The sequence below is a fragment of the Odocoileus virginianus genome, chromosome 33, assembly GCF_023699985.2.
Source record: "Odocoileus virginianus isolate 20LAN1187 ecotype Illinois chromosome 33, Ovbor_1.2, whole genome shotgun sequence".
In the NCBI taxonomy this organism is placed as follows: Eukaryota; Metazoa; Chordata; class Mammalia; order Artiodactyla; family Cervidae; genus Odocoileus; species Odocoileus virginianus.
Genome location: NC_069706.1, coordinates 14,232,210 through 14,249,331, shown reverse-complemented (window position 1 = coordinate 14,249,331; position 17,122 = coordinate 14,232,210). Strand labels below are relative to the sequence as shown.

Genomic DNA, 17,122 nt, shown 5'->3' with positions numbered 1-17,122 from the left:
ACAGCATCTCTCCGATTCTGCTTCCAGTCACACTTCTTTTTTCTGACTCTCTTTCTCTGTCTTCCTCTTCCACTCTTAAGATCTCTTTTGATTACATTCACCCCACCCAGATATTCCAAAACATTCTCCCTAGTTTAGGGAGATTAATAGCCTTGATTCTATCTGAAACTTTAATTCCCATTTGCCATGTAGCCCAACATAATCACAAGTTACAGGGACCAAAAGGAGGCATCTTTAGGGGGCTGTTATCCTGCCTGCCACAAGAGGCGAGGGGCTATTTTAGATACAGTGGCCTTAGGAGGGGGCTTCTCTGAAATGTTACACTAAGAGGTTACAACTGGAAGGAAAAGGAAGCGCAAAGACTCAGGGGCAGGAAAGAACTTGAACCACCACAGTATTGAAAGGAAGCTAGTAATGGGCCTGGGAGAGTCCTACAGAGTCACGGGCCAGGGAAAGGTAGCCCAAGATGAATGTGAAGTGGTAAAAATGTGCTCACTCATGTAGAGTCTTACAGACTCAGCCTGGTGCAATGATTAAAAGGACAGAAGGGAACTTAACTTTTATTTAGCACCTAATTTTTAACAGCCCTTGTGGCCGAGATCTTTAAATATAGTATCTTGTCTAATTCCTACAATAAGCACATAAGGTATGCTCTGCAAGCCCCACCTTACATATCATGAAGTAGTAACTTATATAAATAAGTGGTAGAGACAGGATGTGAACCCTGAAATCTCTGGCTCCAAAGCCCATACTCTCCCCACCATGCTAGGTGGCTCTCCAAATGATTTTGCCTTCTGTACACTTGTGATTATGATCACTTGAGCTCCTCCTTCCTCTTTTCATTAGATAAACAGGTTTCTGAGCCCAAAATAACATTCAGTTAAGTGTCCCACTTGTGTTTTGCTTGTTACTGCTTTATCAGGAGAGGTATGTGAAATTTCCTCTTATTTGCCTTAAAGAGGTTGGCTCACTGGAGAGACAAGAGGCTGTATGTTCTCTCCAATCCCAGAGTCTAGAGAGGATGTATAATAGTTGGGATACTAACTGGGTTGCCAGAACAAAAGACCCCAAAATAAACTGGCTCAAATAGGACAGGAATCCCCTTTTCTTTCACATGTGAGTACAGAGGTAAATAATCTGGGGCTATCATCATTCTTCTGCCCTTTACAATTATCCACAGACTCAAGTTTCTCCAGTCTTACTGTTCTTTCTTCTGGAGTATTGTTCTCATCCACATGATTGACTAAAGCAAGCTTACCAGAAACCCATCAAATCCCAGCCTGCAGAAAGGTGGAATGGATGGAATGCCAGCATTTTTTTTTTTTTTTTTTTTTTTTTTTTGTCTATGTCAGGTCTAGGTTGCAGCATATAGGATCTGGTTCCCTGACCAGGGATCAAATCTGGGCCCCTTGTGTTGAGAGTATGGAGTCTTAACCACTGGACCACCAGGGAAGCCCCTGGAATGCAAGTATTTTCCTTTCAAATGATGTGACTTGAAGTTGTACATATCACTTCTGCTTACATTCCATTGGTCATAATTTTGTCACATACCCACACATAGTTTCAAGAGAAGCTGGGAAATGGAGCCTTGACCTAGATGGCATGTACTCAACTAAGGCTTGGGAGGTTCTATTACTAAGAAGGATATGGAGAAAACAAATGCCAGGGGGTAATCAGTACTCACTGCCACAAAGGATGACTGCCTTTTTTGTTGATTTAAGGTCTAGCCTTTCCTTTCCAGTTGCATGTTGTTAAAACATTTAAGAGGCAGTAAATCTACTGTCCAGAAAAGGGAATCAAATTAAGTTCTTTTTCTCTTTCAGAGACTTAAATAAAAATGGCCTGGCCCTGAGTTGATCTTCCTAACTTCCTGTCCCGGAGAAAGGCACAGGAATTGTGGGACCCAAGGTAAGTAGACACACACACACCAGGACCTCTTGAGGGGAGAATACCTGGAAAAGAAGGTTCAGTGTATGAACAGCTCCTCGTTCCAAGAACTGCAGCTGGCAGAGAGCCCAGTGAAGTGAGTCACATGTGGACCTGGGGGAGAGGGGTTACTCTAAGAGGTATCAGGCTGCAGGGCAATGCACAGCAGTGCTGCCTGATCAGCTCCACTGAGCATGATATTAGGATCACAGGAAACCCTGAGATTCTGGGATGACCCCTGGTAAAGGAAAGCTCCAATAATGTCATATAAAACTTCTGGGCAGCTCAGATGATGGCAACTCAAGCAATTTTTATTTAATTTGGAAAATAATAAACAGGTGACAGTACTTGTTCTTGAGGTGTTATGGAAATGCTTGTTCCTATCAACATGTAAAAGAGGTGAAAATAAACAAATTCCCTGGAGGTCTGTTTAAATATGATGCCAAAACAACATGGGTCAGTAAAATACCAAAGCAAAGAAACTCAGCAAGAGCCACAGGGGTCCATTAAAAACACTCCAAGTGCAATCTCTGAACAAAATTCCACTTGTTTATCTGAGCTAACTGAAGGCCAGGGCAATCCAATGAGGAAGAGACTTATGATGGGCCTTTGGGGCACATATTGGGAAGGTTAGAAATAATGTTTGTAGAACATTCAGAACAGTGTGTGGCTTTAAAAAAAATAGGAAATGAGTACTATTAAAACGAAAATCAGTCAATGACTGTGGCAAAGCATATGAATCTGAGAATCCCACAGTAGGCCAGTTCTTTTAAAAGGAGACAAGGTACTCTCCAGGCTCCAGCAAAGGCAAATGCAAATCCTCTCTACTGGAAAGCATTTTCTACTTAGGCCCTCGAGATTTCTTAAAAGATTAAACCTCTATGAGTTCACAATCAGAGGCCACCAAACTCACTAGGAAATAAGGCACCGAGGGTGAGGATCAGCAGAAAGAGTACAACATACTTTTATCACCACTGACTTTAGCTACAGGAAGCAGAGAAACAACCAGATACATAATATACAGTGAAGGTGAAAAAGTCCCTCAGTCGCGTCCAGCTCTTTGCGACTCCATGGATTATACAGTCCATGGAATTCTCCAGGCCAGAATACTGGAGTGAGTAGCCGTTCCTTTCTCCAGGGGATCTTCCCAACCCAGGGATTGAACCCAGGTCCCCTGCACTGCAGGTGGATTCTTTACCAGCTAAGCCACCAGGGAAGCCCATGAATACTGGAGTGGGTAGCCTATCCCTTCTCCAGCGGATCTTCCCGACCCAGGAATCAAACCGGGGTCTCCTGCATTGCAGGTGGATTCTTTATCAGCTGAGCTACTCGGGAAGCCTGTGTAATGCACAATAATTGTATTTAAAAGAAAGGAAATGCAGAATAATAAAAAATGAGAAAGTAATAAAAATTATCAAAAGTGATCAGGTATAGTTGAAGGAAAACCAAATAAAACTTTATAAATAGACTATATAATTTTCAAAAGCAAAGCGTATTAAAACTTGAAGATATACGTGAAGGAATTATACAGAGTGCAACGCAAACAGATAAGGAGACAAAAACTCCTGTGTGTTAGTCACTCAGTTGTGTCTGACTCTTTGTGGCCCCATGGACTTAGCCCTCCAGGCTCCTCTGTCCTTGGCATTCTCCAGGCAAGAATATTGGAGTGGGTTGCCATGCCCTTCTCCAGGGGATCTTCCCAGCCAGGGATCAAACCTGGGTTTCCTGCATTAATAGGCAGGTTCTTCACCACTAGTGCCACCTGGGAAGTCCCATTAAAAACTCTTAAAAAGAGGTTAACCTATTAACTATCAAATAGAAAGATGGGCTTCTCTATTATAAAAAGTTCTGACCTCTATACAGGTTTCTATATAGAGGATAGAAAGGAAACAGACTATTTAATACATGGCTGATTGAAGGGCCAAGAAGAGAAAACAGAGACATTAAGTGAAAGACAATAACTAAAGTTAAAATAAATGAGAACTTTATAAAAATGACAAAATATATAAATCTTCATCTCAGTCACTCAGTCGTGCCTGACTCTTTGCGACCCCATGGACTGCAGCACGCCAGGCCTCCCTGTCCATCACCAACTCCTGGAATTTACTCAAACTCACGTCCATTGAGTCAGTGATGCCATCCAACCATCTCATCCTGTCATCCCCTTCTCCTCCTGCCTTCAATCTTTCCCAGCATCAGTGTCTTTTCAAATGACTCAGTTCTTTGCATCAGGTGGCCAAAGTATTGGAGTTTCAGCTTCAGCATTAGTCCTTCCAATGAATATTGAGGACTGATTTCCTTTAGGATGGACTGGTTGGATATCCTTGCTGTCCAAGGAACTCTCAAGAGTCTTCTCCAACACCACAGTTCAAAAGCATCAACACTTCAGCACTCAGCTTTCTTTATAGTCCAACTCTCACATCCATATATGACTACTGGAAAAACCATAGCTTTGATTTGGTTTTCTGCAGTCACCATCTTCAGTGATTTTGGAGCCCCCCAAAAATATAAATATAAATCTTCAGATACAACATATAAGCAAAAAGTAATAAAAAGAAATCTATACAATAAAACTACAGAACATCAGAGACAGAAGACCTGAAAACTCCCTGAGAAAAATGGCAGACTGTGTTCAAAAGGGCAATATTGAAATAATAAATTGAGTTTTTAGCCACAACAACAGAAACAAGAAGACTCCAGAATAATATTTTCAAAGTTCTAAAAGAAAACAGACATCCGTCTAGAACTGTGTGTCAGGCAAGCCTATCTTTTAAGAATGAGTGGGACATAAATTGCAGCAATACTCTCCTAGGTCAGGCTCCCAAGGCAAAAGAAACAAAACCAAAAATAAGCAAATGGAATCTGATCAAATTTATAAGCTTTTTCTCAGCAAAGGAAAGCATAAACAAAACAAAAGGACAGTCTAAAGAATGGGAGAAAATATCTGCAAATGATGTGACTGAAGGAGCTTAATTTCCAAATTACAAACAGTCACACAGCTCAACATAAAAAAAAAAAAAATACAACTCAATTAAAAAATGAGCAGAAGACCTAAACAGACATACAGATGGCCAACAGGAACATGAGAAGATGCTCAGCATCATTAATTCTTAGAAAAATGCAAATAAAAACCACAACCATTCTGACCACCTCACACCAGTCAGAATGGCTATCATCAAAAAGTCCGCAAATAACAAATGCTGGAGAGAGTATGGAGAAAAAGGAACCGTCCTACACTGTTGATGGGAATGTAAATTGATGCAGCCACTATGCAGAACAGTATGTAGGTTCCTTTAAAAACTAAAAATAGAAGGATAATTGCTTTACAGAATCTTGCTGTTTTCTGTCAAACCTCAACATGAATCAGCCATAGGTATACATATATCTATCCCCTCCCTTTTGAAATTCAAAAGAAAAAAAAGACAAATCAAAGGAAAACACTCAAAAATGAAAAAAAAATAGAAATAGAGAGTTACCATATGGTCCAACAATCCCAGCATTTATTTGGAAAAGACAGGAACTCTAATTTAAAAAGATACATGCACGCCAAAGTTCAGAGCAGCACTATTCCCAATAGCCAAGATATGGAAGCAACCTAAGTGTACACCAACAGATAATCAGACAAAGAAGATGTGATATATACTGCTCAGTCATAAAAAATGAAATGCCATTTGCAGCAATATGGATGGACCTAGACATTATCATACTAAGTGAAGTCCAATAAAGACAAATATCACACTATATCATTTATATATGGAATCTTTAAAAAATTATATAAATGAACTCATTTATAAGATAGAAAAAGACTCACAGACATAGAAAACAAATTTATGGTTACCATAAAGGAAAGAGGAAGAGGGATAAATTTGAGAGGAGTTTGAGATTAAAGGATACATACTACCATATATAAAACAGACTAACATGGACCTACTGTATAGCTCAGGAAACTATATTCAATTCAATATCCAGTGATAAGCCATAATGGGAAAGAATCTGAAAAGGAATCTCTCTCTCCATATATATATTTCATATTTGTGTATATATATAGTTGATTCACTTTATTGTACACCTGAAACTAACACGATTTTGAAAATCAACTATACTTCAATAAAAAATTTTTCCACTAAAATTTTTAATAAATAAATAAAAATAAGGATTCCAGAGCCCCACACACTCCCCCCAAAAAATGAGTATGAGATGATGACATTTCCATATAAACACAAAGCTGCAAGATTTTACTACCAGTAGATCTCCAAGAAGTCCAAATGAAATGGAAAAAGGAAAATGGCTCAAAAGGAAGGTCTCAGGTGCCAAGAAGGACGAAAAGGTAGTAAATAAACTCGTAAACTGGTAGGCAAATCTGCATTTATCTATATCAGTATGAAATATTAATAATAATATCCCAATTTATGAGGTTTCAAAAGCAGACAAAATGGAAACAATTGATAATACCGACATTTAAGTCAGGAGGAAGACACTGGCATTAAAACATTGTAAAGTCCTTCTATTATATGGGAGGAGAAGTTAAATTATCTATTGATCTTCAATTATGTTAGGCCTACATAGTAAAATTTGAAGGGAAAAATAAGAGAAAGGGGACTTCAAACCTTTGGCATTTTAGAATTTGGAGAATTACAATTTTGGAATTTTAAAGTTTTAAGTTTTGGAAATTTTACATTCTTAATGTGTAGAAGGGGAAATATGAGTATAAGGGGAAAACATAATAAGAAAATAAAACAAAAAGTTCAATTCAAAGAAAGGGAGAGAAAAGAAGCATAGAAAATATGGACTAAATGTTAGAAACCACCATGGAATGAAAAAAGGCAAATCTCAAATATTACCTATATTATGATACTGTTTTATAAAGTTCAAAAGCAAGCAAAACCAAATACATATAGTAAATAACACGTTCGTGATAAAGGTGTTATCACAAAGGAAGGGAATGATAAACACAAAAACAGGATAGTGGACTTCTACATACCATTGGAATGGGGATGAGAGAGAAAATTAATATGCTGGAAGTCCTGGTAGTATTGATAATTTTAGTGAGCTTGGCAGTGATTTCACACCCTGCAAAGCACATCATTTTATTAATATGCTTTATAGTTTACATACCTTGTATATTCATTTGCTTCAAATACCGCATTAAAAAATCTAAAACTAAAATGAGTAAAACAATAGGGGAGTAAGTTTGCTGAGGACAAGAACAAAACCAAACCTTCCCTGTATCCCCTGTCTGTCGTGCACACAGTGGCCCTCAACAGACGTCTGCTTATGTCACATTCAGAGAAAATGTTCTCCTTAGTGAATCGCAAAAGAATGAGGAGAGGCAAGACTTCCTTCAAGCAGAGAGCAGTGGAGAGGAAGACAGTCTAAACTGTGTGATGATACAGTACAAAATATAATACAATGGGCACGATACAAGCAATATTAACAGAAAAATACACCAGTTTTTCAGCCTTGAATTACACTGTGTCTGTGGCTTTGGGCAGGAAACATGCTTGTAGCTACTCTGGGCTTCAGGTTGTTAAATCATGATGGATGATCCCATAAGGAACTAAACAAGATCAGTGGAATTCATTCATTCTTCTGGTGCCCTGGGAACTCTTTCATTTCCCCCAGCCCTGACTGCCTCCTCCCATTACTGGAGGCAGCAGTGGGTCCATACTACACAGACTAACAATGAAGTGGGAGAGAGACCCAGAAGCACAGAGCTAGCATCCCAGGTCTAGACACAATAGTTAGAAAATAAGCATCTCTCACACGCAGTCCAAAGGAACAGCAGGGTGCTTGCGGGACCTAGGGGTGGGGGGCACACTTAAGAATGAATCCTCCATCTGCAGCAGCAAGTGTCTGGGGACAGGTTAATTTCCCTGTGCATTTCATTAGGAAAATGGGAATGATAAAGTGCAGTTCAAGGATTACTGGAAAAACATCTGCTTGTACCATGTCTAACACCTAATTTATATATATTAGTTTTTTGTGACCCCATGAACTGTAGCCCTCTAGGCTACTCTGTCCATGGAATTCTCCAAGTAAGAATACCGGAGTGGGTAGTCATTCCCTTCTCCAGGGGATCTTTGCTAACACCTAATAGGTGCTCCCAAAACACCAGTTTCCTTTCCTCAGTAGGGTCCCTACATAGCTTCACCTCTGACCCAAACTTCAAACAAAGAGCGCTCCATCACTAGTGACAGAGAAAAAATGCCATTTAAAACTACTACTGACTGCATTGCTTCTGCCCCTAAGGGAAAGACACTATTTCTCTCCAGAAAAAAAATATATTTTCTTTAGCAAAGTACTTTGATAGGCAGCTTTGGTTATGAAATGTGAGGACCCCCTAGGGCACAGCTAGAAGAAGACAGTGAAACAAGGCTGTAACCAAACAGCTCTCCATCACAAAAATGGACAGAAAAGCTGCGGCCGGGCAGCCTGCTGAGAAGCGGGGTAATGGGAGAAAGCCCACTGCAGCAGCAGCCCCCATCTCTACCTGACAGGCCACCCCACCCTCTTCCCTTCCTTTGCTTCTTTCATTAGAAATTATCAGCGTCTTCCATACTGTGTATTCTATTCTACTTTTTGTGTCTTTATTATCTGTCTTCCCCCCACCTAGAATATAAGCTCCACGAGGGTAGAATTTTTGTCCCCTTTATTCATCGCTGTTTCCCCCAGAGCCCAAAAGAGAGTCTGGGAAATAAGAGGTGTTCAACACATTTTTCTTCAACAAATGATTAAGAGGGGACTTTTGAGGCATTTTTAAGCAGAACAGCCACAGCTGATCTGCAAATGGATGGAAATAAAGGCTATTGCTTTATGTCTGAGTTTAGGGATTGTTTCTTGTGCAGCATTATAGCAGCAACCACTGACTAATACAAATAACAATACCAGCTGGGTTCAAATATGATTTAAATCATATCAAAGCTGTGTGGTTGGCTGAGAATTTGGACTCAAACCAGCCTGGGTTTAATCCTGTCTCAGCATCTCAGAGCCTTCATTTCCTCCTCTGTGCAGAGTAGATCCTCTACAAGGAGTAATCAAGTGGTCTCTTCCTCACAGGTAACTCTGAGGATCAAATTATCACTTTTTCTCATAAGGATTCAATAAATTATAGCCATTATTAATATCTGTTCAAATAATTCTGAAGCTTGATGGATTCATTTAGTCTCCATGTAAGGTAAGTTCCACCAAAAAGTGAATATAAGATTTTGATCCTGTACAATATTTGAAATTAAAGATGTGGAACCCATGGTAATATTTTGTCCAATAACTTAACAAAATAAAATTAATTATAATGCTCAAAGCTAATGAAGTCAAATGTTTGTTCTCATTCACTGAAAATTGGTATGACTTCCCTTTTTATTAAGCATTAATAATAGGACCACATTTCATTAAGAACCATGAAAATATGTAGATATTTTAACCTTGTATCTATCTTCTAGAATCTATGCTAAGAAAATTATCATAAATATTTTAAACAAGATAAGAATACATATCATTAATGAAGTATAATTGGATGGAATTTTATTTCAAAATCAGAGACAGAAAGTCATCATAGAATGCCAGTTTTACCTAAATAACAAAAAGTCAGATAAGCTGTAAAATCAGTTTTTAAAACCTCTTCAGTGAGTTAAGCACACATAGAAACCTGAATGAAATAAATTCCAGAGAATATTACTTTAGAGAAGAGATTTACCACTGATCTTATCCCTGGTAGAAGTACAAGAAGAATAACTGCAATAGAAGAGGTAAGGAAAAAACAGCCAAATTCCTACCAAACTGGGAATGGCCATTTATAGGCTGGCATGACATTAGAACTCCAAAGAGTCCCAGTCACAAAGCAAAATCCATCTCTGAACACTTTCTCACAGGTCTTCACCACTACTCAGGGATTTGCTGGTGTTGTTTAGTCACTAAGTCTTGTCCGACTCTTTGTGACCCCATGAACTGCAGCACGCCAGGCTCCCCTGTCCTTCACTATGTCCCAAAGTTTGCTCAGATTCATGTCCATTGAGTCATTGATACTGTCTAACCACTGCCCCCTTCTCCCTTTGCCATCAATCCTTCCCAGCATCAGAGTCTTTTCCAATGAGTTGGCCCTTCGCATCAGGTAGCCAAAGCAATAGAGCTTCAGCATCACTTCTTCCAAAGACGATTCAAGGTTGATTTCCTTTAGGATTGGTTGGTTTGATCTCCCTGCAGCCCAAGGGACTCAAGAGTCTTTTAAGCACCACAATTTGAAAGCATCAGTTCTTCGGTGTTCAGCCATCTTTATGGTCAAATTTTCACAGCTGTACTCAAGGATAGTAGACCAAAACTACGGGTGAAAAAAGAAGAGTTTCCCCTGAAACATGTGGAACCTCCACTTTAAGTGAAAGCCAGTTGTTCCCTGAAATGAGACAGGAGTGAGGCAGGGCAGGAGAGCTGAGATAAATCCCCCAGAATAATTTTGGACAGGCAGGGCAGCAGAGATGCTCCAGCAAGGCCTGGAGGAAGGGCAGGAGAACTAAGACAAGCTCCCTTCAAAGCATTCTGTACTTTGAAGGAGGTAGAGATGTCCCCTTCAAAATACCCAGGGGCAGAGCACCAAGGCTAAAGCAGATTTTATGGAGTTCAGAAAGCAAGGACAGTGAGACTGAAGAGCAAAGAGAGCTCTCCAGTGGCCCAAAAGGCAGGTATCCAAGCTTCACAGCATGAGATGTTTCTCTAGTCCCCAAAACTGGTGGTTCGGCCTTGAGTTTCCTGGAATCTCATCAGTGCCCAGATCTCAGCACCTACTAGAGAGAAAGTTCTGATCTCACCGTCAAAATATTTGAAACCAGTGGTAAGCTAAATAAAACTAAAGCTACACTCAACTTTGAGATGTGCTCAACTACAGACCATATGGATTCAACTCCCACCCTAATGGCCTGACTTAAGAAAAGGCAGGCTCTTTTCTAGAAGTAAGCTTTTTTTTTTTTTTTACTGGAGTTTGTATTGCTTTTTCATACAAAATGCTCAGCATACAATCAAACATTAAAAGATACATTCATAATTGAAAAAATATGTGAAACAATCAATAGAAATAGAACCAGAAATGATCCAGATGTTGAAATTACTACACAGGGACTTGAAAAAAAAAAAAACTATGATAAAATGATTTTTAGAAGTTAATTGAAAAGTTAGACAATATGCAGAAAGAGTAAATTTGTTCGATAGTAAATCCCAACAAAGATGTGTCCCTCAGAAAATGTTAGAAATGATACATGGAAACCAGAAGGAATAATTAGAAACAAAAAATACAGCACTAGAAATGAATAATTTGCTAAATGTTTTTCATTTGTTAAATTATTTTTTCTATCAAACTAGAAATAAACAGAGGAAAGTATCAGTGAATTAAAGAAAAGATCAATAGATTAATCAAATTGAATCACACACACAGAAAATAAAAAAATCAGAATACTTAACATCTATGGAAAAACATCAATGAGTCTAACTTGGTATTAAGTGATATGAAGAAGTCTCAGATAGAGAAGAGAAAAAAATGGAGCAACTTATATATCTGAAGTATAACAAATAGCTGAATCATTTAAAAATAGATGAAATACATAAATCCATAGATCTAACAAGTCAGCAAATCCCAAGCAAGATATATATAAAGAAAATCACACCAAATACATTATAGTCAAAATTATGAAAACCAGAGATAAAGAGCAAACCTAAAAAAAAGCAAAAGAGCAACATGGCACATTATATAAAGGAAGGGAGAGTAAATGATGGCTGACTTCTTATCAACAGCTATAATACAGAAGTCGGAAAACAATTAAATGATGTCTTTAAAGTACTAAAAAATGGACTTCCCTGGTGGTCCAGTGGTTAAGAATCTGTCTTCCAATGCAGGGGACATGAGTTCAGGCCCTGGTCAGGTAACTAAGATCCCACATGCTGTGGGGCAACTAAGCCCAAGCCTGGCAACTACTGAGCCCACAAGTGGCAACTACTGAGCCAGCCAGCTGCAATTATTGAACCTGTCCTCTCTGGAGCCTGCACACCACAACTAGAGAGAAGCCTGTGCGCCAAAATGAAGAGCCTGCATATCACAAGATCCCACGTGCACAACCAATATCCCACAAGCTGCAACTAAGACTCAATGCAGCCAAAAATAAATAAATAAATATTTTCTAAAGTACTAAAAGAAAAAAAAAATGGAAGCAGAGAATTTAATATCTAGCAAAAATATCCTTGAAAACAGATGAAATAAAGACACACTCATAGAGCCAAAACCTGAGAGATTTAATGAAAGATGTTCTTCAGGCTGAAGGGAAATTATACCAGGTGGAATCCCAGATTTCAAGAAAGAATAAAGAACATCACAAAGAGTAAATATTTGTATAAATGGGAAAGACCTTTTTCAGACCTTTATTTTTATACCTATATTTTCTCAAATTTTTGAAATAACTATTGACTATAATCTCCAAAGATGGAGAAGCTCTATATAGTCAGCAAAAACAAGACTGGGAGCTGACTGTGGCTCAGATCATGAACTCCTTATTGCCAAATTCAGACTGAAATTGAAGAAAGTGGAGAAAACCACTAGACCATTCAGGTATGACTTAAATCAAACCCCTTATGACTATACAGTGGAAGTGAGAAATAGATTTAAGGGACTAGATCTGATAGACAGAGTGCCTGATGAACTATGGACAGAAGTTTGTGAGACTGTACAGGAGACAGGAATCAAGACCATCCCCAAGAAAAATAAATGTAAAAAAGCAAAATGGCTGTCTGAGGAGGCCTTACAAATAGCTGTGAAAAGAAGGGAAGTGAAAAGCAAAGGAGAAAAGGAAAGATATACCCATTTGAATGCAGAGTTCCAAAGAATAGCAAGAAGAGACAAGAAAGCCTTCTTCAGTGATCAATGCAAAGAAATAGAGGAAAACAATAGAATAGGAAAGACTAAGACTCTCTTCAAGAAAATTAGAGATACCAAGGGAACATTTCATGCAAAGATGGGTTCAATAAAGGACAAAAATGGTAGGGACCTAACAGAAGCAGAAGATATTAACAAGAGGTGGCAAGAATACACAGAAGAACTGTAAAAAAAGATCTTCAAGACCCAGATAATCACGATGGTATGATCACTCACCTAGAGCCAGACATCCTGGAATTCGAAGTCAAGTGGGCCTTAGGAAGCATCACTACGAACAAAGCTAATGGATGTGATGGAATTCCAGTTGAGCTATTTCAAATCCTAAAAGATGATGCTGTGAAAGTGCTGCACTCGTCAGCAAATATGGAAAACTCAGCAGTGGCCACAGGACTGGAAAACATCAGTTTTCATTCCAATCCCAAAGAAAGGCAATGCCAAAGAATGTTCAAACTACCACACAATTGTATTCATCTCAAACACTAGTAAAGTAATGCTCAAAATTCTCCAAGCCAGACTTCAGCAATACATGAACCATGAACTTCCAGATGTTCATGCTGGATTTCAAAAAGGCAGAGGAACCAGAGATCAAATTGCCAACATCCACTGGATCATCGAAAAAGCAAGAGTTCCAGAAAAACATCTACTTCTGCTTTATTGACTATGCCAAAGACTTTGACTGTGTGGATCACAATAAACTGTGGAAAATTCTGAAAGAGATGGCAATACCAGACCACCTGACCTGCCTCTTGAGAAACCTGGATGCAGGTCAGGAAGCAACAGTTAGAACTGGACATGGAACAACAGACTGGTCCCAAATAGGAAAAGGAGTACGTCAAGGCTGTATATTGTCACCCTGCTTATTTAACTTATATGCAGAGTACATCATGAGAAACGCTGGGCTGGAAGAATCAGAAGCTGGAATCAAGATTGCTGGGAGAAATACCGATAACATAACCTCAGATATGCAGATGACACCACCCTTATGGCAGAAAGTGAAGAAGAACTAAAGAGCCTCTTGATGAAAGTGAAAGAGGAGAATGAAAAAGTTGGCTTAAAGCTCAACGTTCAGAAAACTAAGATCATGGCATCTGGTCCCATCACTTCATGGCAAATAGATAGGAACCAGTGGAAACAGTGGCTAACTTTGTTTTTGTGGGCTCCAAAATCACTGCAGGTGGTGATTGCAGCCATGAAATTAAAAGACACTTACTCCTTGGAAGGAAAGTTATGACCAACCTAGACAGCATATTAAAAAGCAGAGACATGACAAGCTGTAATATGGCAGCAGCGACGGTGGCCTGAACTCTAGGGAGCCGGGGTGATTTTGATGCTTCAAAATCGTAAGACCGAGCACGAATGCGGGGTCTGACTCCCAAGTTCTCCCACGTTTCCGAAGAACTGTGAGCAGCGCAGGCCTTTTAGGAGGAATTACTCTTGGAGGAAGAGAATTTAAGAAGGCCTGCACAAGTTATTTAGAAGATAAAAGATTTAAAAAAAAGATAAAAGATAATCAGGAGCAAAAAGATTGGATCAGTTTGTCCTTGGTTTTTCCCTATTTAAAGTGTGTTTGCCTGAAACTATTTTACTCAGATTGAAGTATTGACGCCATGGGAATAAAGGTTCAGCGTCCTAGATGTTTTTTTGACATCGCCATTAATAATCAACCTGCTGAAAGAGTTGTCTTTGAATTATTTTCTGATGTGTGCCCCAAAACCTGTGAGAACTTTCGATGTCTTTGTACAGGTGAAAAGGGGACAGGGAAATCAACTCAGAAGCCATTACATTATAAAAGTTGTCTCTTTCATCGAGTTGTTAAAGATTTTATGGTTCAAGGTGGTGACTTCAGTGAAGGAAATGGACGAGGAGGAGAATCCATTTATGGAGGATTTTTTGAAGATGAGAGTTTTGCTGTTAAACACAATAAAGAGTTTCTCTTGTCAATGGCCAACAGAGGGAAGGATACAAATGGCTCACAGTTCTTCATAACAACAAAACCAACTCCTCATTTAGATGGGCATCATGTGGTTTTTGGGCAAGTGATTTCTGGTCAAGAAGTTGTGAGAGAAATAGAAAACCAGAAAACAGATGCAGCTAGCAAACCATTTGCTGAGGTGCGGATACTCAGTTGTGGAGAGCTAGTTCCAAAATCTAAAGCTAAGAAAGAAGAAAAGAAAAGGCATAAATCATCTTCTTCCTCCTCCTCATCATCCAGTGACTCAGATAGCTCAAGCGATTCTCAGTCCTCTTCTGATTCTTCTGATTCTGAAAGTGCTTCTGAAGAGAAATCAAAAAAAAGAAAGAAGAAACATAGGAAAAATTCTCGTAAACACAAGAAAGAGAAGAAGAAGCGAAAGAAAAGCAAGAAAAGGTTGGTTTGTCAGAGGAACGAGTATTTTCCCCGTGTAACTGCATCTTTGGTCAGCAGTTGGGGACCGGATGATAGATGGATAGTATATTTACAAAGGAAAGAAAGACCAACAATTGGAAAATTGAGTAATCTACCTAACTCCCAGCCTCCTTCATACCAGAGACGACTTTTAGTTACTAGGTCTGGCAGGAAAATTAAAGGAAGAGGACCAAGGCGTTATCGAACTACTTCTAGATCCAGATCAAGGGATCGTTTCAGACGTAGTGAGACTCCTCCACATTGGAGGCAGGAGATGCAGAGAGCTCAGAGAATGAGAGTATCAACTGGCGAAAGATGGATTAAAGGGGATAAGAGTGAGTTAAATGAAATAAAAGAAAATCAAAGAAGCCCAGTTAGAGTAAAAGAGAGAAAAAAATAACTGATCATAGGCATGTGTCTGAGAGTCCAAACAGGAAAAGTGAAAAGGAAAAGAAAGTTAAAGACCATAAATCTAACAGCAAAGAAAGAGAAATCAGAAGAAATTCAGAAAAAGATGATAAATATAAGAACAAGGTAAAGAAAAGGGCCAAATCAAAAAGTAGGAGTAAGAGCAAAGAGAAATCCAAGAGTAAGGAAAGAGACCCAAAGCATAACAGACATGAAGAAAAGAGGGTGAAGTCAAGGAGTGAAGAAAGGGATCATGAGAATGTGAAAGAAAAAGAAAAGCCTGAATCTAAAGGAAAAGATCAGGAGAGGAGTAGAAGTAAAGAGAAGTCTAAACAGTCAGAATCCAAAAGCAATGAGCACGATCATAATAAAAGTAAGGACAAAGACAGACGTGCACAGTCTAGGAGTAGAGAACGTGATATAACTAAAGGCAAACACAGTTACAACAGTAGAACAAAGGAACGAAGCAGAAGTAGGGACGGGAGCAGAAGGGTGCGCTCTAGAAGCCATGACCGAGATCGCAGCAGAAGCAAGGAGTATCATAGATACAAAGAACAAGAGTACAGGAGAAGAGGAAGGTCACGGAGCCGAGAGAGAAGAGCAACGCCAGGAAGATCAAGAAGTAAAGATAGGAGGAGAAGGAGGAGAGATTCACGGAGCTCGGAGAGAGAAGAAAGTCAAAGCAGAAACAGGGAAAAATACAGAAACCAAGAAAGTAGTTCACACAGAAAAGAGAATTCTGAGGGTGAGAAGAGAATGTACTCTAAAAATCGTGATCATAGTAGTTCAAATAATAATAGGGAAAAAAAGGCAGACAGAGATCAAAGTCCATTCTCAAAAGTGAAACAAAGTAGTCAGGACAATGAATTAAAATTCTCCATTTTGAAAAATAAGGAGGATGAGAAGGCCAGATCCTCAGTGGAAAAAGAAAACCAAAAATCAAAGGGTCAAGAAAATGACCATGCACATGATAAAAATAAAAAATTTGATCATGAATCAAGCCCTGGAATAGATGAAGACAAAAGTGGATGAGTGAGTTATATAAACTTATTTCCATTCTGTCTCAGATTTTAAGTTTTAGAGACTTGCTGATGATCTTCCTTATGTTGTTTTTTCTTTTCATTGTTTTGAGGTTGTTTGTCTTTTTTTTCTCAATGTGGACTTTATTGAGTTGATCTTTTGATAATCTGCAACCTGGATAATTTGTACTGCTAAAGTTTTAATAAACTTGAAATGAGAAAAACAAAAAAAAAAAAAAATAATAAAAAAAAATAAAAAGCAGAGACATTACTTTGCCAACAAAGGTCCATCTAGTCAAGGCTACGGTTTTTCCAGTGGTCATGTATGGATGTGAGAGTTGGACTATAAAGAAAGCTGAGCGCTGAAGAATTGATGATTTTGAACTGTGGTGTTGGAGAAGACTCTTGAGAGTCCCTTGGACTGCAAGGAGATCCAACCAGTCCATCCTAAAGGAGATCAGTCCTGGGTGTTCATTG

At 38.9% G+C, this 17,122-nt stretch overlaps 1 pseudogene; it reads left to right on the top strand.

Annotated features, from left to right (window-relative positions):
• Positions 1-14,104: 14,104 nt before the first annotated feature.
• Positions 14,105-16,904, top strand: LOC139032816 (peptidyl-prolyl cis-trans isomerase G pseudogene; annotated as a pseudogene).
• Positions 16,905-17,122: the final 218 nt, after the last annotated feature.